Source organism: Mya arenaria, chromosome 5 (assembly GCF_026914265.1).
Source record: "Mya arenaria isolate MELC-2E11 chromosome 5, ASM2691426v1".
NCBI lineage: Eukaryota > Metazoa > Mollusca > Bivalvia > Myida > Myidae > Mya > Mya arenaria.
The window spans coordinates 79543796-79569968 of NC_069126.1; the positions used below are offsets into that span (position 1 = coordinate 79543796).

Here is a 26173-nt window from a genome sequence, read left to right on the forward strand (position 1 = left end):
AGACTAGTTCTTGTCTCCCTCGGTTGGCAAAAGCAACTCAAGTGCCATATCTGTGGTTGCATATTGTTTTTAATTATAAATTATTTAAAGTGGCCATTCCTCAACTACCGATTATTCTAACAATGCATTTAGGTCCTCTCGAACATATAGAAAATATACAAACATAATCTATACATGTACAATGAACATGAACATTTTCAATCATTTAAAATGCGAACATTTGGTAGGCAGCAGAGATTATTGTTGAATTATAACCTACATTTTCAGTCTTTGATTAATACCAAGACTAGTCGTTATTAAGATTTGTAGTTTAACAATTTTACAGAAATGACATTTAATTTGGTTCCCCGCCTTCTCAAATTGGGTCTAAGACATTTACAACATATAAGATACAATCTCAAAGATCAAGCTGGGCGGAGAAAGCGAAACAGGTTATACACCAGGGGCGTAGCTAGCCCTTTATTCATGTGGATTCATATAATTATGCAAGGGGGGGTCCAGGGACATGCCCCCTCGGATTATTTTGAAAACCATGGTGCAGTCTTGTGCATTCTGGGCGTTCTGAGTTGCTTTACTTAGGACTAGAAAATGGACGGTTTTAGAATCATGTAGTCAAGTACGCATACTGCAATTTTGGCTGTTTTTTTGTCATAATCATGTGTATTCCGCCGCGTACTCGCGTATAGGCAGCTACGCGCCTTTTAGCTATAAGATATTTTAAACATGTTGGGTAAAATCTTGAAACTTAGTACGACTAGCTCGCCTCGCCCGTTCCAACTTTCCTTATTTTTTTACCTAATTTGTTTGTTTACTTAACACTTACACTGTGCTGGTTTTCCATTTTTCCTCAATCTATCCCAATTCAGGGCAGTATTGCTTGTCCTTGTGAGCACTTGAAAAGACTAGGAGTGATAACGTGAAAACAATGGACGAAAAAGATTTCGTTTGATAAAATGCACATTAGTCTGGCTTTGTGTAATATAATATAAGCCAAGTCATCGGATGATTCATTTAATAGCATTATTTCTTGCTTGTTCTGACAGACAAGCTTTTGGTTTAAAGGAACTCGTTTATGTTCGTCGAGTCAGGCATCGAAACAAATCATTTTGTTAAAATGTAAATAAAACGTTTGTTACAATGGTAACACATTATTCGGAACACCCCGGTCATTTTCCATCGAAAACAACCTAGGTTACATGCCGGTACATCAGTAGAAGTAGTTAGTATTTTTTTAGATAATAGTATTAATCATTTATAGTAGTTTAAATCCTAGTTTGAAATGCTTGCCAGTGATGTGTATTGTTGCATACATAATTGAGATTCCTAAGAGTAAAGTCACAAAGTTGAATTGCTAAATTAAAATTACTACGCGATCTACTTGCAGCGTAGTAAAATGTAAAGGTTTTTGACATCGTAAACCGTCCAAATACATCCGAGGTTGTTTTCGATGAAAATTGGCCGAGGTGCTCCGAATGCATCAAACGTGATAAACAGTGCTCTGCTGTAAATACTAATTGAATCACGTTACAGAAAAAAGTTATGTTGGACCGAAATATGTTAATAACCTCTGAAAATATATTTGTTTTAAACTTATTAAACCTATTAAAATTGAATTGTCTTATGTTTGAATTTAGAATATTTTGCCCAAACGGGTATCTGCGAGTTGCTGTTTGGTGGTTGTACATAAAAGTTATTAATACGACTAAATTTCAACAGTAAAACAATATATGAGTGAGTGCCTTTAAAAAAGAAAAAAAACTGTCTTACAAAAAATTAGGGATAAAAGAATCGAGAGGTTAGTTGTGTTATGCGAACTCTGTCTTATGTTCCATTATGTTCAGTTCGTTGTATGGTTTGTGTTATTTTCCTTATTGCAACAGAACATGCAGAACGAATATTTGTAACATAGAACAATGTTAGCACTGAATACATTTATAACAAAAAATAGCTTTTCAAACGTTTATCATACTTACGCATCACATTGCCGATACTATATCGTAAGACATTTAGGCACCCAATTCTGAAGATCATTGTCAGAAAACGTTAACGAGCTGGCGTATTTTTGTCGACCATAGAAACATTAATAATAGACCATAGAAAAAAGACCATAGAAAAAATAATTTTAATTAAAAGACCATTGAAACATTAATAATGCACATGAACAGACCGCCTCGCTGTGAATTTAAAGCCTTTAATAGAGAGATATAGTTTTCATTACTCGTTATCTGAACTAAGGCCGGTTGTTGATGATTGGAATCAGTAATCATCATCATCATCATCATCATCATCATCATCATCATCATCATCATCATCATCATCATCATCATTATCATCATCATCATCATCATCATCATCCACCACACATACACAACCACCACCACCACCAACTTAACCACCTTCATCATCATCCAAATCAATCATCAGCAACATCTACGCATCATCATCTCGTCATGGTCATTGTCGTCATCGTCACATCATAATTAGTATCATTGCCGTCGTCGCATCATCATTATTATTATCATCATCATCTTAGTCGTCGTCGCCGCATTATCACTATCGTCGCCATCGCATCACCATTATTATGATTATAGTGTCGTTGTCGCATTATTATTATTAAATCATCATTGTCGTTGTCGTCGCATCTTCGTGACTATCATCATCAGCACCATGCTGCACGTTTGCATTTACTTTACAGAACATTCATAATACGCATACTATAATATTTTACTTATCAAAGTAAAATCACCAGCCTGAAAAAAAACGTATTTTGTTGTTGTCCAATTTTCATTATAATTATACAAATTTTAAAGGGAACGTCGATCTGAACCCGCCACTGCCTCCATCACAAAAAATCACGGATGATGATGTACTTAAGATACAATTGTAACATAAATAGCAGATGGTTAATCAGAATAGAGACCACGAGTTTGTATCATTTGTGTCAATCATTATAAAAAGGAGAGTTACATTAATTGATTCCCTTCAAGAGATTATCATTATTATTATTATTATTATTATTATTATTATTATTATTATTATAATTATTATTATTAAAAAAGACAGGTGCTCATCAGGTTAATATGACGTAACGTCATTTCACTTCAGACTGGGTCACTCGCTTTAACGCTGTGCTTTATCGTTATTTTTTACGTACGACCGGAGAGTTTACGAGACGTTTCTGAAACGCCTTTATGATTATCGTTAAGTTGGTCGTTATTATGATCGTAAATTTACGATAATGGCAGATCGTAAAATCTATCTGAAACGCACCCCAGGGCCGTGTTTTTCATACTTGCGCTTCTGTGCGAATTTACGCGAATTTCAACGATGACCTTTAGACATTATTTGCGTAGCTTATAAAGGTAGGAATTAAAAACCAAAACCATTTTCTAAAATCTGGTTATTTCTTCTTTGCAACGATACCATAATTTATTAAATTGATAAAGAATTAAAAAAGTTAGACACTAGGGCCGTGTTTTTCCATACTTGCGCTTCTGTGCGATTTTACGCGAATTTCAACGATGACTTTTAGACATTATTTGCGTAGCTTATAAAGGTAGGAATTTAAAACCAAAAACATTTTCTGAAAGCTGGTTGTTCCTTCTTTACAATAATACGAAATCTTATCTAGAATTTAAAAAAAAATAGACCCTAGGGCCGTGTTTTTCATACCTGTTTCACTGTGTGAAAATATGAGATTTTCAACGATGACTTTAAGATAATATTAGCATATTTTTAAAACTAGTAATTAAGAACCAAAAACATTTTCTGAAAGCTGGTTGTTTCTTCTTTACAATAATACCAAATCTTATCTAGAATTAAAAAATTAGAACCTAGGGCCGTGTTTTTCATACCTGTTTCTCTGTGTGAAAATATGAGATTTTCAACGATGACTTTAAGATAATATTAGCATATTTTTAAACTAGTAATTAAGAACCAAAAACTTTTTCTGAAAGCTGGTTGTTTCTTCTTTACTACGATACTAAAATTTATTAAATTGGTAAAGAATTAAAAAAGTTAGACCCAAGGACCGTGTTATTCTTACCTTTACCTCTGTAGAGGCCTTTTAGGGCAGGATTTTATACTCTCCCCGTAATCAATTTGTAACCGTTAAGAAATCAATTGGTCGCATGGTAACAGTTATCAGTTAACGAGGTGATAATGGTACGCTTATCACCTCGTTAAGTGTATTGTTCGATACTGAATGTGTATGGCACAGTAACCATGACACCAATTGGGAGATATTACTCAAATTTCCGCTAATAACAACCTAATAATTAGCGTTACTCTATTGAACGACACGTTTCATGTTTGAATGGTACATTCCATTTTGCACACCTTTAAACCGAATTCCGACAAAAAAGTCTAAAATTCACATTTTATTTTTATTAATTTCCAATTACATAATTCATAATAAAACATATTAGCACATTTGAAACTCAAATTAGCATATAAATACGAACGTTAACCCGTTCGACGAGCTCGCTACATTTTACAATTCTTTTACGCAATTAAAAAAAAGTATTTTTGGCATCATTGATTATAGCGTTGGTGCTTTGGACTATAACATATGTCAAAATTTATATGAAAACTACAGAAACAAGTACAGAATTCGAAAGTTTGAACAAAAACCCCATTAATGGCCTGGGGTCAACGCCAAAGACATAGAACACAAAAACAAACAATCACAATCCAGAAACATGGGACAACGGCACAAAACTTCTCAAACAACACACTTCATATATACATATAATATATATATGTGTGTGTATGGCATATATATATGAAACTAGGGTGTTTATCAAGGAGTGTTATGTACCGCCTTGGAACGGTCAGTAAAATGTAAATTTACTGGAGGTTTAAACTAGTTTGTGTAAAGACCACACAGTAAATAAAATCTATAGTAAAACGGTTAATATTTAAAAAATATAACCTTAAGGTTATATCACATACGTTATTAAAGAAAAAAATACATATATAAATACAACTTCGTCTAAATGGTAAAATATTCTATGAATTTAAAAATATCTTACGTTTTAGGCTCAGTCTGCTTATACCTTTTCCATCCCAATATATAAACTAGCTAGTTTGAAAATAATTCATTTATTATAGTTTTAGAATTTATTGGCGAATTAGCATGTTTGCCTTTGGCAAATTCAACTCAACTCAACATTGGTAATTGCAGTAAACATATATACGTGTTCATAGCAATTACAACACATGCAAGGACATGAATTTAGACAAAAAAATTGTTTTAACAGAACAGCACAACACTATACAGGATAAAAATGGGGAAAAAACTAGTTTCTTTAGATGTTTAAATTGTATATAAACTTTGACAGGTTCATTGGAGATTTTATAGAATTTTTCGGATAATAAATGAAAAATAAAATAATAACAAAATAGCAAAATTTGCAGTGCAAAATATGTTATCAATTAGATTAAATGTTAATTAGTCGCGCTATTTACATCGATAAACTGCAATTAATTTGGTCACTTACTCTGTTTCTAATTTCATTGTTTTATCATACCTTTAAAATTATATTCATAGATTTAACTTCAAAAGTGTATGTTTTATATTTACAGTATACTTATATTTGTAAACTCAGGTGTTATTAATTTAATTCCTCAGTCATATGTTTATCTAATTAATACCCAATGCAAATAGCAAAATTAGAAACTCATATCAAGACATTTAATCATGTTTGCAACATATTGGCCAACGGTTACGATATAACCAATTGATTTCTTAACGGTTACGAATTGACTATAACAATGGTTACGAAATGACCAACATTGAGCGGTTACGAAATAAATATGTTACGAAATATCCATAATTCGATTGCGGTAGTTCCGTTGGTTCCGGTAATTAGGCGGATTCCTGTAAATCTATGGACCGAAACAAAAACTCTACGTACACTGTGCCTGGTGTGAATGACTTTTCTCTAATAATTTTAGTGGTGTATTCGATTCATATACACTACAACGAACATATAGCTACAATAATGCGCGCTCAGGGAACTTTTTAATATTTGGACATTCGGTTGTTTTCCTTCGCCAAAACAAAATCGTCAGAGACTCCGAAGCGGCTGTTTATACTGTAACTATGGACTAAACGGACAGTGGTTGGTGTTCATTCTTGATTGTTCATTGAAGTGGATACAAGTTTATCATTGCACTAAACGTGATTTTACTGAGGTAATTTTATATCGAACGTTATATTATGGATTTTTGCGAACGTTTGTTCCAATGCAATCATATTATCTGATTACAGTATAATTTATTTTGATATTTTGGACCACAGGTGTTCGTCACATTGCCTGGATGCAGTAATACATACTTTTTTCATATTTTTTTTATTTTTAATATTTTTTTATATTTTTATTTTTTTATTTTTATTATTTATTTATTTCGGTCAAGATAGTGAATATATGTCATTTAAAAAATCATTCCACAATTTTTCATGATAGAAAATTAGTATTATATATTTATTTATATATAATACTAATTTTCTTTCATGAAAAATTGTGGAATAATTTTTTAAATGACACATATTCACTATTTTGACCAAAATAAATAATTAAAAAAATTAAAACAAATAAAAATATATTAAAAATAAAAATATGAAAAAAAATGTATTACTGTATCCAGGCAATGTGACGAGCACCTTTGTTTTGGACCCTGTATTTTTATGGAAAACCCATTACTGTGTTAATTTTGGTCTTCAACTTCAAAAGTCATCTTATAAAAAAAGACATTATAATCTTAATTCCTATACTGGTTAGGGACCCCTTTTTTGGCCCGAAATGGAGATATTTCTTGAATAACTTGAAAAATACAGAATATTTTGAATGAAATTCAACAGGGAAAAAGTTTAGCTCGTGATCTAATAATTAGAGTGTTAAGATTTATATTGTTACATTGCTTATTTTAATAGGAAATCACGGGCCAACAGTGAACTGTACAAATAATACGCCCACTTTAAATATCTTTATCTTATATCTTTTAAAAAATCCAAACTAACAACAAAATATTTTATTTCTTTTACTTTTCTATGAATCTGAACATGTTGCTAAAGTAAATTTTGTTTCCATTTGTTGTCTGTTGTTTGTTCCATTTTGTTGAGCAGTAAAATTAAATAATTGATAATCCCCGGCTGGAAGAAATATGATGCAACCTGGTGCAATTTCAATATTGATGATAATTAAATTGCTGATTTTCTGATAATTGCATTTAGTTTTCCTATATTGAAGCTTCATTTGAACACACACTTTCAATTGTATGAAAAATAATCATAATGGAATTGTTAAACAAAGAATTTACAGGGTGGGCAAATAATTGGTATGGGCAAAAAGGTGGTCCCTCACCTGTACTGATTGAGAAGCAGTTTCCGACTTTTATACAAGTGTTTATTGAATAATTCAAAAGTGTTTAAATCCCTATTAATTAAAATTGCTTACATTTTAGATAATTGTAGCTCAAGCTGCTGTTGTTGATATATTTTTCACATGTTTGACGTCACATATGACAAAATCCCAGGGTTTCAAATTTTGGATGAATTTGTATGGAAACTAGCAGAACTGGTTTTCAAGCCTGGTACGTGTGGTTGTGCATGGTAGGAGATCTGTCTCCTGTCTTCTGTTTTTCCTTCTTGCTCTTTGAGCCACGATCGTACATGCGTTTGTGGTTGCACATGTTTCAAGATCTATCCAATATTGATTTCTTTCTTGTCTTTCTCCCCTTCCCCACACTTTCTCTTCCCTTTACACACCCTCCCCTCTTTTCCTCTTAAATCTCAAAAACTTTCTTATGTGCTTTCAACCTCTCAACTTCCGCATTTTATCTCCTTCCTCGCCCTTCTTCCCCTGCCACTTCATACTTTCGCCTGTATCTCTCCTATACCAGTTGCCGAGTAGTTCTCGGGCACTAGTAGTTATCGGATATCGTGATAATCTTGCCTCATTTTAGAAGTAACATATCTGGCACCTGTTTTAAATCAATCACGTGTTTAAAAAGCTTCAGAAGGTACCGAATCTTTTCATTAGGTATAGAAGTTAATTTCCAAAAGTTTCCAGTTTCTTACAAAATCACATTTTACTTTTGGTGGAAATCACAATTGTAGTGGGCATGTGCAAAAAGCACAGCTTAAAATACGGGCAACAGTTATAGGTTATAAGATTTGTTGGGTATTCTACCTTTTTTGGCGCAGACGACATTCTGTATTTATGAAAATATTCATATTTAGTAAACCGTTTACATTACACATGTGCTTAAAATTAGATACCACTTTTTTTCATTTTTATGAGCTTCATGTTATATGTATATATTTACATTAACACTTCATTCCTTTACAATGGTTGTTGTTTATCAATTTCACATTATTTCTGTATTAAGTGCAATGGCATTTACCATCGAAATCGTGTGCATTTGTTCGATACTTCTTTCCTGTCATCGGGCGCAATAATACTAATGGGTGGGGCATATTTACTACAAAACTATTTTTTTCAATGATATCGTAGTAAAATTATTGCAAACCTGTCAAAATAATGCAGACGACGAAAACTTCAGTAAATCAGTTAAAACAAAATGAGCAACGATAATTTGGTTGATTTTAATCTAGATTTTGATTTCATGATGGATGGAAATTTTTGGAAAAGAACTATTAAATGATAATGATGACGACTTATTTCGGAATTTTGAATTTTTTTTACATTTTGCGATTTTACACTCACTGTGTCAGGGCCACAGCTATCCAAGCAATGAACGAGAGCGGCTTTGAAGCTTGTCATATAATGTTCATGTCCGGGCACAAAAATGAGGCGTCAATACAGTCATACCGTAGAGAACCCAGCAATGTCCAGTAGAAAGAGGCCAGTTCGACACTAAGTCTTCTCGCCTACTCTGGCTCTACTTCCTCAAAAGCTTCCATTGCTAACCACGTTACCACACCCACCGCCACAGTCGTTTCATCCGATGTTTAAAGTTCCAAAGAAATGACAATGCACTTGCTGATTTGTCCAACACTGTATTCCAACATGGTTTATACACCAACTGCTCCTTCAACATAACGCTAAACAAGTTAATTGTCTGGAATTTATCTCCAGTTTGACAACTCCTGACTTAAATTATTCAAACACTTTTTTCGCGATTTATCACAATATATAATGAGAACTTTGTATGTGGCGATATTTTTGTCGTTTTTTTATTATTGTAAATGTTTTATAACTCCAGTTGTATTTTTCTAATTGTAATACAGTTATAATATGTATTTATAATATACTTGTCCCTGAAAATATAGAAATTAAACCTATAAATAAGGAACTATTTTATCTGCACATTCATTGTTGTATAAAAATAGGTTACGGTAGGTGTTCTAAATTACCTACCGATGAATACAACGAAAGAAAGAAAAAAGTGAAAATGCTCTAAAATGATCTATTTACTTTAGCAACAATAAACATTTAAATAAATGTAAAATAAGTATTAAAATTCGACTTTTTGCATTTTCTTGGGGTATGGTATGCAATGGGGCTGTTCAAAATGGTGGAGGCGAATTTCAACCCTTCAATATGTACAAATAGATAAGTATTTAATGAAAAATATATTATAATCTCAAACAACAAAATGATACTGTTTTTTCTATTAAAGTAATATCAATTTACATATTGAACTAACAATATGACCGAACATTGAGGACACAATCACCAAAATCGGCAAAATATAACATTTTTAACAATTTGCTGTTCTGTTATTTCATTTTAACACTCCAAAAAGTTTGTATAACTAATAACAAAGTATTGTGGAATTTAATATACATAAAAAGACATGTTCAGAAAAATGTAAGTCAAAATGAAGGTTATTGCAGAATTTCATGAAGTCTGAATTAAAATTGACTTTGATACAGCTAATTCAATACATTCTAAGCACTTTTTGCACTGTTATTTTATGTTATTATGCAACAGTCAATATTTTTTATCAAATCTTCAAAGAATACCCATAACTATATATTCTCAGTATATTTGATAATTATTTTTTCATAGATGCATTGCTATTCAAGAGTTACACTATTAATACATGCATTATAACTAATGAACTCCAGACGAATATGTATATGGAGTAAAAAGACACTTTGAATGACAGACAGAATCAAGCATGCCAGATGAAGAGTTTAGACAGTCAAAAATTTAGCGTCTTAAATGTAGTTTGTCACAACTTCAGTAAACACTATTTCAATTAACGAATAACCGTGTCTCCTTTACTATATAACCGCCAAATTGTAAAGACAATTCTTCTTTTAGCAGGGAGTTTTGACAATATTTGGGATGAACCTGGGTTCTAAAAATGTACAGAATGAACCAGTAAGCATTATCATAAATTTGCTGATCTATCTCCAAAACTGGCAATCTGCACTCGGAAAATGATGAAATACCCTTCGTTGACCAAAACAAGGTATCGGATGAGATTTACACTATAAGAACGTTATAAAATCGTAGTTTTGAAGAATAAAGTGCATTGAGTGAGTCGGTAACCTTGTAAGAACGTGCATTGTTTTCATGAGATATTTTAAAACAGACATGATTTTCATCTAAAACAAGTGTTGTCGTAGCCTGCAAGCAATTGCTCTTCATTCGGTGCACATGGTTGTTTCAATTATAATCGTTTTAACATACTGATAACAATGTTTATATTCATCGAATCGAGGATGTTTTATACCCCAAACAATGAACCAGGGAACCTGGACGCACCTGACATTACAGCCCTTGCAATGTCTTGCTTGGCTTTGAATGGGCTTTATGATTGCCAAAATGTGGAGTTATCACCGAGTAGGCTAATGAGAGCTGCTGCACATAGGTTTTTTTGGCACTGACTGCATGGTACCAAAATGATGTGATCTGCATACATGTTTCCTTGGCACTGAAAAAAACATTATAGTTGCCAAAATTGGTCTATTTGACACTGAATATGCTTAATTAGAGCTGCTCATGTGTTTGTTTTGCTCTGAATGGTCTTTATGGTCTTTTGCATTCATTATAGAGCTGCACATGGGTTTGATTTACTCCATATTAGGTTGCCAAATGTAGTCTTTATGGCACTGAATAAGCTTTATTAGAAATACACAATTTGTTTTGCCCTAAATCTGCTTAACCGGGTTGCGAAAAGGTGGTCAATTTGGCACTGTGGAGCTTACACACACATTTGTTTGGCTCTGATTGAGCTTTATTGTACTCAAAATTAAAACGATAGAGAACTGGACTGACTTAGACCCTCTGAGGTTTGTTCATATATGAAAATGCTTTACTGTAATTTTATAATAGATTTGTCATACCATTGAAGGGATTGTGCTGAAAACCTACTGTGGTTAAGAATACTGATTGTAATGCTGCTTTGGTGTTTGTTTGACACATGATGGACTTATATACCTGTCATGATGGACTTATATACCTGTAAATGCTTTTGTGTTCATTTGAAATTGAGATGGATGTAGAAGAGCCCTCCTGTGGAATGATTGACACTTAGGATAACCTTTTTTTGAGCATTTGGATTTAATTAGCACTGATTTGACAGGCATGAGGAAGAAAATTGACATTGGGGCCGTGGAAAGGGGTGGGCTTGGGAGGGGTGTCCCCTCCGTTTGTTGAGATTTTTTTTCAATTTTAAGCATTGAAAGACTCGATTTCCAGTGAGTTCAGGTTTTATTTTCATGTTTTATTCTAAAGCTTTTTCGGTTAAAATAGTTGATATATATAAAACTAATAGCGTTTCGTAATGTTTTGGCATTGTAATTATAAATCCACCAGTATTTATCTACTTTAATATAATCATACTTGTGTAGTCTCGCACTGTATGTTAATTAGTCAATTGGCGCAGTAACCTATTTATAGTGAAGCCACAAGTGACTTTTGAACCAATGTGAGTTGAATGTTCTGTGTTCAGCTTTTTATGCCCCCGAAGGTGGGCATATTAAAATCGCACCGTCCATCCGTCCGTCCGTGCGTCCGGCTCAGTAACTCGTGTCCGGGCTGTAACTTTCCCTTGTATGGACAGATTTTAAAATAACTTGCCACATGTGTTCCACATACCAAGACGACGTGTCGTGTGCAAGACCCTTGCCCCTACCTCTAAGGTCAAGGTCACACTTAGTGTTTATTCACAATGGAGTGCTGCATATAGGACATAGAGTATAGGTTGTTGTGTCCGGGCTGTAACTTTCCCTTGTATGGACAGATTTTAAAATAACTTGCCACATGTGTTCCACATACCAAGAGGACGTGTCGCGTGCAAGACCCGTGCCCCTACCTCTAAGGTCAAGGTCAAACTTAGTGTTTATTCACAATGGAGTGCTGCATATCAGGACATAGAAGTGGCCCTTGCCCATTAGGAGCGGGAAAATCGCGCGTTATTTTCTCATATATTTTCTCAGGCGAGGATGGCATTTAAGAATGACTAAGTCAGGGGCATACCTGAAGGAATCATTTTGAACTTTACGCCTGTATGCTTGAGTAAGGTTTTGTCATTTAAAGAAATTTCATTAATTCATTCTTAATATATCAAATTGTGCGGGAGCCGGAGAGGTGTCCCCCTATGAAGAATATTAAAAAAAAGTTTTTCACATCCATTTGAGCATTTTTGACGCCAGCAGAAATTATGTAAAAAAACAACCCTGTATATATACATGTATGTTCACTACCTGAGCTTTAATTTTGAGCTCTTGTCATTTCTAGGAGCTAATACTGATGTATACATACGGGCATGCTGGCGTATGGCTAGGTACACCCCTGACAGTGGTGGACCCAGTAATTCGTAACTTGGGGGCACAAATGGGTTGAAACGCTGTTCTTCCTCTGGAAAAGCCGTCCATGGTCCACTCATAAATAAAATAAATAAAAAAATTGCTTGCTTGGGAGAAAGACTACGCTCATTGTCCGATGGCCTTTAATAACCCTCATGAAAAAGTATGGTCTGAATATCATCTGAATTTAGCTGAATTTTGCTGAAAATTTGTCTGAATACCATCTGAATCATTGCTGAATGTGTGCAGATAACCTGAAATTGCAAAAGCTGAATCAAGTCTGTAACACTAATTCAGAAAAAATCAGCGTTGTTATATGTTTCTGAATTATGTCTGACAACACTGCTCAGTTAAATTTCAGACTTTTTATTCAGACTTTTATTTCTGAATATTGGCTGAGCTGCTGAAAAATGGCTGAAAATGGAACAATCCAGACATAATTCAGACTGGTAAGACAATATTCAGAGGGTTGTTCAGACAAGTTTCTCAGACAGTATTCAGAGAAATATTCAGACATTGTTCAGGTGAGGTCCCCAGTAAAAAGTTTGGCAGTATACCACTGGAATTTCAGTGGTATATCAGCGGTGAATTTTGGTGGTCTTCCACTTAAGGTTTAAGGCTGGTACTCCACAATACCACTGGAATACCAGCCGTAAACTTTGCGAGGAATACCACCAAAATATATCCATGGTTTACCCCTGGAATAAAGTAGCTAAAAATACAAAATCATTCCAAAATTAAGAGCATATATAGTAGGAAATTCATTAACATTTGTTGACTTATATGGAAAAATATTTAGTCAGGAAAATAATTATGTCTCCCCCTCTCTGGGGGAGACAATTTGTTTTTGCCCTGTCTGTCAGTCCGTCAGTCCGTCCGTACGTCACACTTCGTTTCCGATCGATAACTGGAAAACCGCATGACCTAGGATCACCAAACTTGGTAGGGAGGTTGGTCGTGAGGTGTAGAGGATCCCTATTGTTTTTGGGGTCACTAGGTCAAAGGTCAAGGTCGCGGCGACCCCCAATATAAAAAACATTTCTGCTCAAAATCTTGAGAACGGTTTGACCTAGGTTCACCAAACTTGGTAGGGAGGTTGGTCGTGAGGTGTAGAGGATCCCTATTGTTTTTGGGGTCACTAGGTCAAAGGTCAAGGTCGCGGCGACCCCCAATATAAAAAACATTTCTGCTCAAAATCTTGAGAACGGTTTGACCTAGGTTCACCAAACTTGGTAGGGAGGTTGGTCATGAGGTGTAGAAGATCCCTATTGTTTTTGGGGTCACTAGGTCAAAGGTCAAGGTCGCGGCGACCCCCAATGTAAAAAACATTTCCGCTCAATATCTTGATAATGGTTTGACCTAGGTTCACCAAACTTGGTAGGGAGGTTGATCATGAGGTTTAGAAAACTCCTATATTTTGGGGGTCACAAGGTCAAAGGTCAACGTCGCTGTGACCTCTAATGTAAAAAAATATTTCCGTGCAATATCAGGAGAATGCTTTGTTCGTTTCCGATCGATAACTGGAAAACCGCATGACCTAGGATCACCAAACTTGGTAGGGAGGTTGGTCGTGAGGTGTAGAGGATCCCTATTGTTTTTGGGGTCACTTGGTCAAAGGTCAAGGTCGCGGCGACCCCCAATATAAAAAACATTTCTGCTCAAAATCTTGAGAACGGTTTGACCTAGGTTCACCAAACTTGGTAGGGAGGTTGGTCATGAGGTGTAGAAGATCCCTATTGTTTTTGGGGTCACTAGGTCAGAGGTCAAGGTCGCGGCGACCCCCAATGTAAAAAACATTTCCGCTCAATATCTTGAGAATGGTTTGACCTAGGTTCACCAAACTTGGTAGGGAGGAAGTACAAATTTCATGTCCATCATTGATTATTTCTCACCTACGACCACACAATGGGGGAGACATGCGCTTTTTCAAAAAAGCAATCTCTAGTTGAGTCAAAACATAATTCTTAAAGTTCTAAAATATTTCCCTTTTAATATTGAGTGCTTAGCACAAGTCACAACACATTTTTTATAGCTCTATATGTTTGCGTTGGGCAAGATCTGTGACATTAATTAGAAACAATATCCATGTTACAACTTATTTACTTCGAGGTCAGTTAAAACAACAGATTTACAGAACAAAATCTTACAAAACAAAAACATTTGAAAGATATTAAAAAAAATAAGTTATGCAATTGAACACACATAAATCTATAACACCACTTCACTAAATGTTTTATAATGGTTTAAAAATTTAAAATGAAACAATACCAATCATTACAAAATATGACATTTCTATGGTTTTGTCAGGAAGTCCAGAGTCCATGTATAACAGTTTTCACTTTTTATGTATACTCCTTGCTGGGTGATGCAATCATTAAAGATGATTCTTCTTCTTTAGGGTTCTTTTGTAAGTTTCAAATTTATTTATCACTGCAACATGACAAACTTTTTAAGCATCTAGTTTAGGTTAACCTACCCTATACAGGAACTGTTTTTCACTTCTTCTTTAATTAAGATGGCATAACTTTTTTAACAGTTTCCAAAATGGCATCTGTATCAATGTTGATGCCGACAGCAACTCACATGGAGGTTGTAACACAGGGTTGATTCTATACTGCAGTGCGATAATATGTTCCTCCTTTTTCCTCATTTTCTTTCTCAAATGGCGGTTGTCTTACACAATAAGTAAGGTCCCAGTATATTGCTTTATTCAGTCCTTGACATTCACAATTAGTCTCTGAAGACTGCAGTCCGTTTCCTTAATACATTTGATGACAAAGATGATTCGACCATGACATTTTCTTAACTGTTGAGGCTTATGTCTGAGGCTTTGACATCCATCTTCCAACCTGAAAAATATTTCTAATATTGTTTTTTTACTGCAAAAAAATGCCAATAACCTAAGGTGAGTTGGTTATTAAATCAGTGCGAATTTCAATGTCACAGGTATATTAATTAATGACCGCTTACTATATTTTTTCGAACCAAAAAACTCATTTTTATTGAGTCTGATTTTTTTTTAAAGATTCTCATTCCTGTCTGTCACCACCCACTCCAAAATGTTTTATTTGATGAATAATGGTAACTGCAAAAATAACCAAACTATACACAATAATCATGTTTAATTTTATTGAATTTGATTTTGTCATGGACAGTACATTCATAGGGTGTCACCTATGTGCATAGCAAATAAGTTCCACACATATGCCATATTTGTTTTTAAATCAGGATGAGAATCTTTCAATGTGCTTTAAAAAAACATCAACTTACTGAGGGATTTGGCAATTTATGGCTTAGAATGTTTTTCTCATTCTCTGTTTAATGAGATCTCCTTCACAGTAGTCTAGTTGATTCTTGTGTGGACGGACGATTTGTTTTTGCAAGCTCCTATAGGCTATAGGCTGGCTAAAATAGATGAAATAACACTTCAGTTTATTTGGCTGAACAGGTTAACAAAAATGTGAAAATAAAAGACAAACATGGCTCGTTAACTTAGCATCAAGTTTCTGAATAGACAAATTTATTAATTGGCAACACAGGATAAGTGATTTGAGATCATGAAAAATGTGATGTTATGGTAAAAATATTGAAAATAATAACTATCATAAACTATATGAAAGATAACTGACAACTGTTCCTACTTCTAGACAAAAACTAGCTCAACAGAAGTTTCATTAACAATTACCTTAAGAAACATATATAATAGTTGTTAAAAAATATATAACAATGAAGAATTAGCTGTATGCTACTCAAAAACACTCGCTAAACTGTGTTTCTACACAAACGTATTTTGTACATTTGTCGCGAAAACATATAACAAAGAACTTATTTGCTCGCAACTTTTAAATGTTATAATGTCGTTTTAAACAATAATATTAGTGTAAAAGATAGTTATGAAAGTTATTTAATAACACCAATTACTTTGTTTTAACTTACCTAAAATCGAAGAAATATCACTTAATTTATTTGGCGCGTTGTCGAACACGGCTGAAGTTCGAAATTACCTCCGCCAGTGAAGAGCGTTCTCTAAAACGCGTAACCGTAAAAGAATAAGACTATTTTGTTATATATGTGAGGCAATCGATTAGAAGTTGTCAAATTAATTGCAATATTTTCACATTCATAGAGATCGTTATCCTTTCGATTTTATTTTAATTTTATTTATAATTAATAAAGACGTAAGCGATCCGTAAGCGATACCGGAAGTGGGTGAGAAAAAAACATCAACACCGAACATCAGACATCGGATTGTGTCATTTTCAATGATTGTAGAGTCGTTTTAAGTTTAGTGAACCTGTAAACAATATACCTTAAACCTGTTTGACAACTAATTAACCAGTGCTGGCAAAGATGTTTTGTAAATTAAAGTATTTTAGCAAATAGGGCAATTCAGGATATCTCTATATATTGCGTCAACCATCAAATTCGGACAGCCACAAATACGTATTCAATTAGACCATCAGCATGTTTTTCCTGGATTAATTTAATACTCATGTACCCTCACTGGTCTTCAATTCTATTAGTTGAAGTGTTATTTTTCATAACACTGTCTAATAGTGAGATCAATACCAGCTCCCATTGTGATTATCATAATCTCTATCTTGGACGATCTGACAAAAAAAGCAGGTAATAATATTTAATTGTTTATTTAAACAAATGTTTCAAACCTGCAATTTGCTGGATTTTTTATTCCAGTTGATAGATACGCATGGAAACCCCACGTATTTATTGGCTATTGCCCTTGAATTATCCTAAATGGCTTTTTAAGTCTTAAGTTTTCATCCGATCTTCACCAAACAGTCACCACTTTCTCAATTCTCAACAGCCTGCCTTTTGCTGCCGCACCCTTCTGCTGGACGTCTAATATTTTGAATGGTTTAACAGTTCATCCAATTCATTAAACTTCAATGATTCAGGTTCATGAACTTAGGTTCATGAACAGTTTCATGGACTTGGAATGTTTTGATGAATTCTGTGCAAGAAAATTGATGATTTTTAATTTTAAATTTGACAATGTTGTAGAATTTTGTTAGAAGTAGAATAAATATTCAAGAACCTAAACATGTCCAGAATTCTGATTCTAGAAATTGAGCAAAGTTCCAGAATTTTAGAATTGTGTGGGTTCTTGAACTAGTGTTCTTCAAGTTTTCAGAATAAGCATCATTAAGAATTAATATTCTTGAATTGCTGGGGTTCTAGAACGTATGTTCTTGAATGTGTAAGGTGATTCTTGAATGATTCTAGAACTTCTAGAATAATTCTAAAACTGAACTAAATTCTAGAACATTTTTCGCAGGTTTTTTTAACCACATCTTAAAGTAATGTGTATAGAACTCTTAAAGTACTTGTCATTTTAAAAGTCTGAATTGTTCAGTATGATACTTTTAAAAGTCCAATATGATAATTCAAAGTCTGAATTTTTCAGACATTTAAATTACATTTGTCATGACATGTTGTATGATTTGTTTATTAAATATTTTCTAACCATTGCTCATATTTTATCTGGAACATAACTACAAAAGAAGTGAATGTAAATCATTCCAACTTTACGCATTGATAATGGTTATTATATTGAAGTATAATGCCCATATATTGTCTGTTCTGACCAATTATTTTAGAATGTCTTGTCTAAATTTAGTTGTAGTGGACATTAAAGGACCTGGTGAGGTTCCTTGTTTAAAGTCACAATTGTTTGACTGTGTTTTTGACATTTATTAGTGTTATAACTTAATTAACATGCAGAAAATGAGTCTTGAATATGTCAGAAACATCTCAGACAAGTTTCATTTTAGGTGATTTTAAAAGTCTGAAACAATCAGAATTGAAACTGGTTGCATCTATTTTCAGTCTTTCTTCAGACATCCATTGAAGCTGAAAGAAGACTGAACCTTTGTTCTGAACATGTCAGTTTCTTTTCAGTACTTTTTCAGACATATTCTTTGAACCTGAAACAGGTCTGAATCTTGTCAGCACTGTTCAGCTTTTATTCAGACATCATTCAGATGCTAGATTTGGTTGTTCAGCAATGATTCAGTCACCAATTTTGCCGTAAGACTGAATTCAGCCTTCATTCAGCTTAATTCAGCTTAATTCAGACAAACTTCAGACTTTCTGTTTCATGAGGGTAAGTCCCTTTTACATAATTAAAAAAAAACTGACAGTGGCACTACCAATTCCAGCTCAGATACACCCAACTGTCATTGACTGAATAATATGGTGACATATAACCCATTCAGGAACATTGATCTTCAATTTATTTATTTTTTAAATGAAGTTTTTATTGTGAAATAAAGAGATAGTGCTCCGACTGGGATTTGAACCATAGCCGAAGATGTTATCTCCCTGGCTAGATTTCACAAAAATAAACGAACGAAAATCCGATTCGTTAGTTCCGCCCATTCACCTTCGTTTTTTCGTGACATTTACCATATAAGGTATAGGCAAAATCGTCTATCCTTGTATTTCTGAATTTGTCAATTGACTTATGTAAACCTGGACTTGTAGGTCTGCAAGTGTTCATTTTATGATTGCAGTTTTACATATGCATGATTTGACTTTCTAAATTACATCATCATATTGTTAAAAGCAAATCATACGATCAATGTTTTATTGAGTTTATACAGTTTAGATCTGGCAATTATGCATTTTGTCTTTTATAATGACAAATGTAAAATCAGTACGGAAAAACTGATGCATAGAAATAACAAATAGCACGTCTACATTGACAAATGTAAGAGACGTTTTGTACGATTAAGAAGCACATTGTGGGAATTAACATGTCTGGAGTTTTGGCAACAAATAGCCTCCATAGACTGAAGCCAAAATAGGGATATAGAGGGCTTCTGCAGCTTGGGACCTAATTTAATTTTGTCTACAAGGATGTTTGAAATTGCCCCCCTATTTGGTTTGAGGCACTCAAAGTGTACTTATAGAAACACGATATGGCAAATTCTAAATACTTACTCTTGGTTTGGGTTTTTTTGGTACTACAATGTAGAATAATAACACACCAGGTTGGAAAAACTCTGGATAAACTTAAAAAATGATACTTCCAGCTTGATAGGACTACAGGAAACTCACCATACATGCCATATCCCCAGGCGGGGGGTAAAATCCCCTGGAATTCCGACCCATCCCCTGGTCCCGTGCCCGGGGTTCCATATCCCCTGGAATTTAAAAAAAATAGAATAAAAATAAATGCTTAAGGTTGACAGTAAAAAGCATCCATAATATTTTGAGTGTGAAATTCCAAAAATTATTGTAATTAGAGTGTATATACCTGTATTTATTTTTTTATTATAAATGTTGATATTGTGCAAAATTTCGCTGCGTAAAAAGGCCCTGGTGTAATATCAAAATCCCCTGGAATTCAGACCAAAATCCCCTGGAAAGCCTCTCACAAATATGTATGACTCACACAATTAATTTTATATGAAGCTTGTTAAGCACTCAGGATATTGAATGGTTACCTTAAATTGACTTTTGATATTGTAAAAGAGATGAAATATAATTAATAATGTTTAGTGATTTTATTGATGTTGTGACATTTTAAAATAAAATAAAACTCAAATCAAGAACTTTGATTGGTGATGAAGTGGTCATTTTCGCGAGTTGTTTTATTTTAAGACTTGGAAAAAAGATGATTATAAAAACGCAGAAATGTTTAATTATGTTTATCACTTTTGCATGTGCTTTAATCATGTCTCAACCTCGGTCTAAACGTCGAAGAATTGAACTGTCCCTAGAGGAACTCAGTTAATATTTTGAGTAAACTTAACCTCACTAAACCGGAATCCTTACTAAACCAGAAATTTTGCCCAGTCCGGACCTTGTTCGGTTTAGTGAGTTTCTACTGTATATAATATATATTAAAGCCACGTTGGCAAATTAGCACCTGGGGTATTCTTGCAGGTGTTCATAATGGTAAATAAATTGCATTTAATCTATTGAATAAAATGGAAATAGTTTGTGTTGAAAAGAACATTAGGCAATAATTAAGCTTATATTACTAATGTAAGATATCAATTTCTGTATTTAATGCATTACTCTATTCACTGAGCGACATTATGTTGCAGTAATCTATGAATAGTAATAAAGATATTTGTCTTTCAAAAACAAAAATGTCATACTGTCATTGTTTAAACTGCACAATTATTCATGTTCATTTCATTCTAACAAAGAAAAGAATGTGTTGCAACTTGATAACTTCGAAAGTATCAGCTGAAATAGGAGTTACGTATCAGCTGAAATAGGAGTTACCGTAGATAGCTTTTATAATTTAATGTAATTGAGCATTTAGCATTCCATTTTGATAGCATATTTGAGTCTCCAAGAAAGACTGAATAGCTTTACTTGAAAACAAATATCTAAATAAAAAATTAACCTGATAAAATTCACACATTTCAGTCCTTTAATGTAGAAACAGTCTTTCAAGAATTTCCAAAAAGTTCATTCTAAAAAGTTTTTACAGAATAAACATAGTTGTATTTAAGTAACATTTTCCCTTCTTAGTGTTTTACTCTTAACTAAGCCTAGTGCCAAATTAAAAAAAATTAACCTAAAATTGTGCTTTGGCCACACCAAATTGAGGTTTCGTTCCGCGGATTTACCGCTCCAATTTTTTTTAAAATGTATTTTTTTTTTTTGGGCCCACTCCTATATTTTAATCGCCAGCCAGATTTTGGTTGAAATATTTTTTTTAAAGGCTGGAGAAATAATCAAGTATAATTTTTCTACGCTAGTTTAAGTATTTTTGTAAAGGGAAGTAACCGATGCGTGGTGTTTTACACTGTATATCGATCGTTTTAGCATTCAGGTTCCAAAAAATTCAATCAAAATGGCGGCTTCCTGTATAAACACTATGGCTCGAATTTTGGAAATTTAATCTTATTTTTATGTCCTCGAATGTGGGCATATTCAAATCCCATCGTCCGTCTGTCTGTCCATCCGTCAGTGTGTCCGGCTCAACTTTCTCTTGTATGGACAGATTTTAAAATAACTTGCCACATGTGTTCGACATACCAAGACGACGTGTCGTGTGCAAGACCCGTGTCCCTACCTCTAAGGTCAAGGTCACACTTAGTGTTTATTCACAATGGAATGCTGCATGTAAGTACATAGAGTATAGATTGTCATGTCCAGGCTTTAACTTTCCCTTGTATGTACAGATTTTAAAATAACTTGTGTCATATGCAAGATCCACATGCATACATCAAAGATCAGTGTTACTGTGACAGCTCTTGTTTACAATAAATGTGTTTTGACCTTGCTCGAAGTCATTGTTCACAGGCCTTCCAGCGTTCCTACTTTTTCCTACTTTTCCTACTTTTTCCTACTTTTTTAACAGCTTCCTACTTTTTCCTACTTTTTTCTAAAAAACTCCTACTATTCCTACTTTTTTGAAAATAAAGTCCGCAAAAATATTAAAGTTTGATCTTTGTGCTAGTTGTATTTGCAGAAAATGAACAAAAGATGTCGTACTGGCTGGTTTCTGTTGTTGAAAGGTGTGGCAACATGTTCCACTTTGACGTGCGTCATCTTTTCACCCACACAGTTCAGCAACAGAAAGCGACCAAGCATCATTCACTAAAATTTTCATTGTGGCATATAGAATGGTATGATTTTGCATTAAAAACATCTCCTCTAGGTTAGTTAATAGCTATTAATAATGACATATTTAACCAAAAAAAATCCTACTTTTCCTACTTTTTTGTAAAAAATATTCCTACTATTTCCTTCTTTTCTGTCAGAAAACCTCCTACTTTTTTGTTAGTGGCTGCTGGAAGGCCTGTGTTCATCGTCTCATGCACTAAAGGATCAGTATCTGACACTGGTAGCTATAATATTAGGTAATTAGGGATTCTTTTTGATGGAAATCGGAATGATGTCAACAAGAAGCAAATTTGTTGAATTGATATCCCCCGCCTGATTAGGCAAAGTTCATGGATTGGAAATGAAAAGTAGGTGGAATATTCCTATATTAACATGTAATATGGCTGCGAAAAATGGACCGTTATGAACGTTGGATATAAGTTTGAGTTTGTTCGGAATTATTTGAAATAAAAGTTTTGTGTATAGAGTATATATGACGGACGGACAAGGCCAAAACAATATCCCCCTCCCGAAAGCTTAGATTTGGCAGGGGATAAAAAAATCATGGATAGGAGCTTCATGTTGGTGATTATTGATTATAACCTATCATATTTACACCTCAACTTCCATTCCTGAAATGAACTGCTTTTCAGCAATTGCGTTTATCAATCGATGAACGCAACATCTTCGGATACGTTCGGATCGCAATTCATCACATAACAATATACTTGACATTTTTTTATCTTGTTATTGTTTGTATTATGTCATCAGGTGCCGTAAAATGTAAATAAACATTTTGGAAAATATTAAATAATGATATGTTAAATGTATCGTTGCCGTAAGTGTTTCAATTTTACATTTAAAAGTGATTTCAAGCGGTTGATCTTTTCCCACATTATCGTGACGTCATTTGATAAAACGTTTCCAGTCGGGTCGTTCTATTTACAGAATGGGTAAGAAAGGATTTCAAAAGGTTTTCTTAAATGAAATGAAGTATTTTTTAACAATTCTTGGATTAAATAATGCACTTTTGGTGTAAATATAAGTAATGAATTGCAGGGTTAATGTCATTATCAGGGATATGAACGCAATTGGGCTGGTCAAAGTACGCGTGGACTCCACACACTTAGACCAGCCCAATTGTGTTCATAATGACATCAACCTGCAATTCATTCCTTAAATAATCGATAATAATGGAAGTTGATGGAAGTAAATGGCATCATAAAATACATATATATATATATATTTATTATCATGTGTTCAGTCATACATGTTTGAACATAATCCGACCAATCACTACCATGAAATGGTTTCGGACAAGATTTTTGTAAGATTTGACCTTATGACCTAATTTTTTATCATATGTGACCCAGTTTTCTATTTTTTATGCCCCCGAAGGTGGGCATATTAAAATCGCACCGTCCGTCCGTCCATCCTTCCGTCCGTCCGTGTGTCCGGCTCAATTACTCGTGTCCGGGCTGTAACTTTCCCATGTATGGACAGATTTTAAAATAACTTGCCACATGTGTTTGACATACCAAGACGACGTGTCGCTTGCAAGAACCGTGTCCCTACCTCTTAGGTCAAGGTCACACTTAGTGTTTATTCACAATGGAATGCTGCATATAAGGACATAGAGTATAGGTTGTCGTGTCTGGCCTGTAACTTTCCCTTGTATACACAGAATTTAAAATAACTTGTCACATGTGTTCGGCATACCAAGACGACGTGTCGCGTGCAAGAACCGTGTCCCTACCTCTACGGTCAAGGTCACACTTAGGTGTTTATTCACAATGGAATGCTGCATGAAAGGACATAGAGTATAGGTTGTCGTGTCCGGACTGTAACTTTCCCTTGTATGGACAGATTTTAAAATAACTTGCCACATGTGTTCGGCATACCAAGACATTGTGTCGCGTCAAAACCAGTGTCCCTACCTCTTAGGTCAAGGTCACACTAAGTGTTAATTCAAAATGGAAAGCTGCATATAAGGACATAGAGTATAGGTTGTCGTGTCTGGGCTGTAACTTTCCCATGTATGGACAGATTTTAAAATAACTTGCCACATGTGTTTGACATACCAAGACGACGTGTCGCGTGCAAGAACCGGGTCCCCACCTCTAAGGTCAAGGTCACACTTAGGTGTTTATTCACAATGAAATGCAGCATATAAGGACATAGAGTATAGGTTGTCGTGTCCGGGCTGTGACTTTCCCTTGTATGGACAGATTTTAAAATAACTTGCCACATGTGTTCGGCATACCAAGACGACGTGTCGCATGCAAAACCCGTGTTCCTACCTCTTAGGTCAAGGTCACACTTAGGTGTTTATTCACAATGGAATGCTGCATATAAGGACATAGAGTATAGGTTGTCGTGTCCGGGCTGTTACTTTCCCTTGTATGGACAGATTTTAAAATAACTTGCCACATGTGTTCGACATACCAAGACGAAGTGTCGCATTCAAGACCCGTGTCCCTACCTCTACGGTCAAGGTCACACTTAGGTGTTTATTCACAATGGAATGCTGCATATAATGACATAGAGTATAGATTATAGCGTCGGGGCTGTAACTTTCCCTTGTATGGACAGATTTTAAAATAACTTGCCACATGTGTTCTGCATACCAAGACTACGTGTCGCGTGCAAGACCCATGTCCCTATTTCTTAGGTCAAGGTCACACTTAGTGTTTATTCACAATGGATTGCTGCATATAAGGACATAGAGTATAGGTTGTCGTGTCTGGGCTGTAACTTTCCCTTGTATAGACAGATAATAAAATAACTTGCCACATGTGTTTGACATACCAAGACAACGTGTCGGGTGCAAGACCTGTGTCCCTACCTCTTAGGTCAAGGTCACACTTAGTGTTTATTCACAATGGAATGCTGCATATAAGGACATAGAGTATAGGTTGTCGTGTCCGGGCTGTAACTTTCCCTTGTATGGACAGAATTTAAAAAAACTTGCCACGTGTGTTTGACATACAAAGACGACATGTCGCGTGCAAGACCTGTGTCCCTCCCTCTAAGGTCAAGGTCACACTTAGGTGTTTATTCACAATGGAGTGCTGCATATAAGGATACAGAGTATTGGTTGTTATGTCCGGGCTGTAACTTTTTTTTGTATGGACAGATTTGAAAATAACTTGCCACATGTGTTTGACATACCAAGACCACGTGTCACGTGCAAGACCCATGTCCCTACCTCTAAGGTGAAAGATACACTTAGTGTTTATTCACATGGAATGCTGAATATAAGGACATAAGAATGTAGGTTGTCAAGTATGGGTGGTATTTTCTTATGTTCAGAGGCAATTTAAAATAACTTGCAGCAGTATGTATTTGTTTGATCTTTAACTTTTCATGTACTGACCTTGTTCATAGGTCAATGTCACATTCGGGGGCATTCGTCACATACTGTGACAGCTCTTGTTTATCACATGTAACCCAGTATTAAACATGTCAGGGGTCATCAAGGAAAACATTCTGATCATGTTTCATGAATATTAGACCATACATAATGCCTCTAATGTGTTCCAAAGATTTTTTATCCCCCGCCTTTTATCCCCCGCCTTGAAAAGGCGAGGGGATATAGTAATGGTAGGCGCGATTCCGTGTGTGTGTGTGTGTGTGTGTGTGTGTGTGCGTGTGTGTGTGTGTGCGTGCGTGCGTGTGTGCCTCCGTCCGGCCCACATTCATTTCTTTGCATCCCCTCTTACGTTTTTCATGCGATTTTTACCAAACTTTCACAGATTGATGATCATAAAGTGACCAGCGCATATTGTTGGG

General features: G+C 34.7%; 1 protein-coding gene across 2 annotated transcripts in view; it reads left to right on the forward strand.

Annotated features, from left to right (window-relative positions):
• The first annotated feature begins 5845 nt into the window (after positions 1-5845).
• The window catches only part of LOC128235252 (uncharacterized), a 71803-nt gene continuing 51475 nt past the window's right edge, over positions 5846-26173 (forward strand). Inside the window, exon 1 of one of the 2 annotated variants that reach the window (XM_052950041.1) lies at positions 5846-6125. The gene's annotated coding sequence lies outside the window, so the exon portion shown is untranslated. Of the gene's footprint in view, positions 6199-26173 lie in introns of both variants that reach the window. The other variant, XM_052950040.1, reaches the window with a different exon arrangement.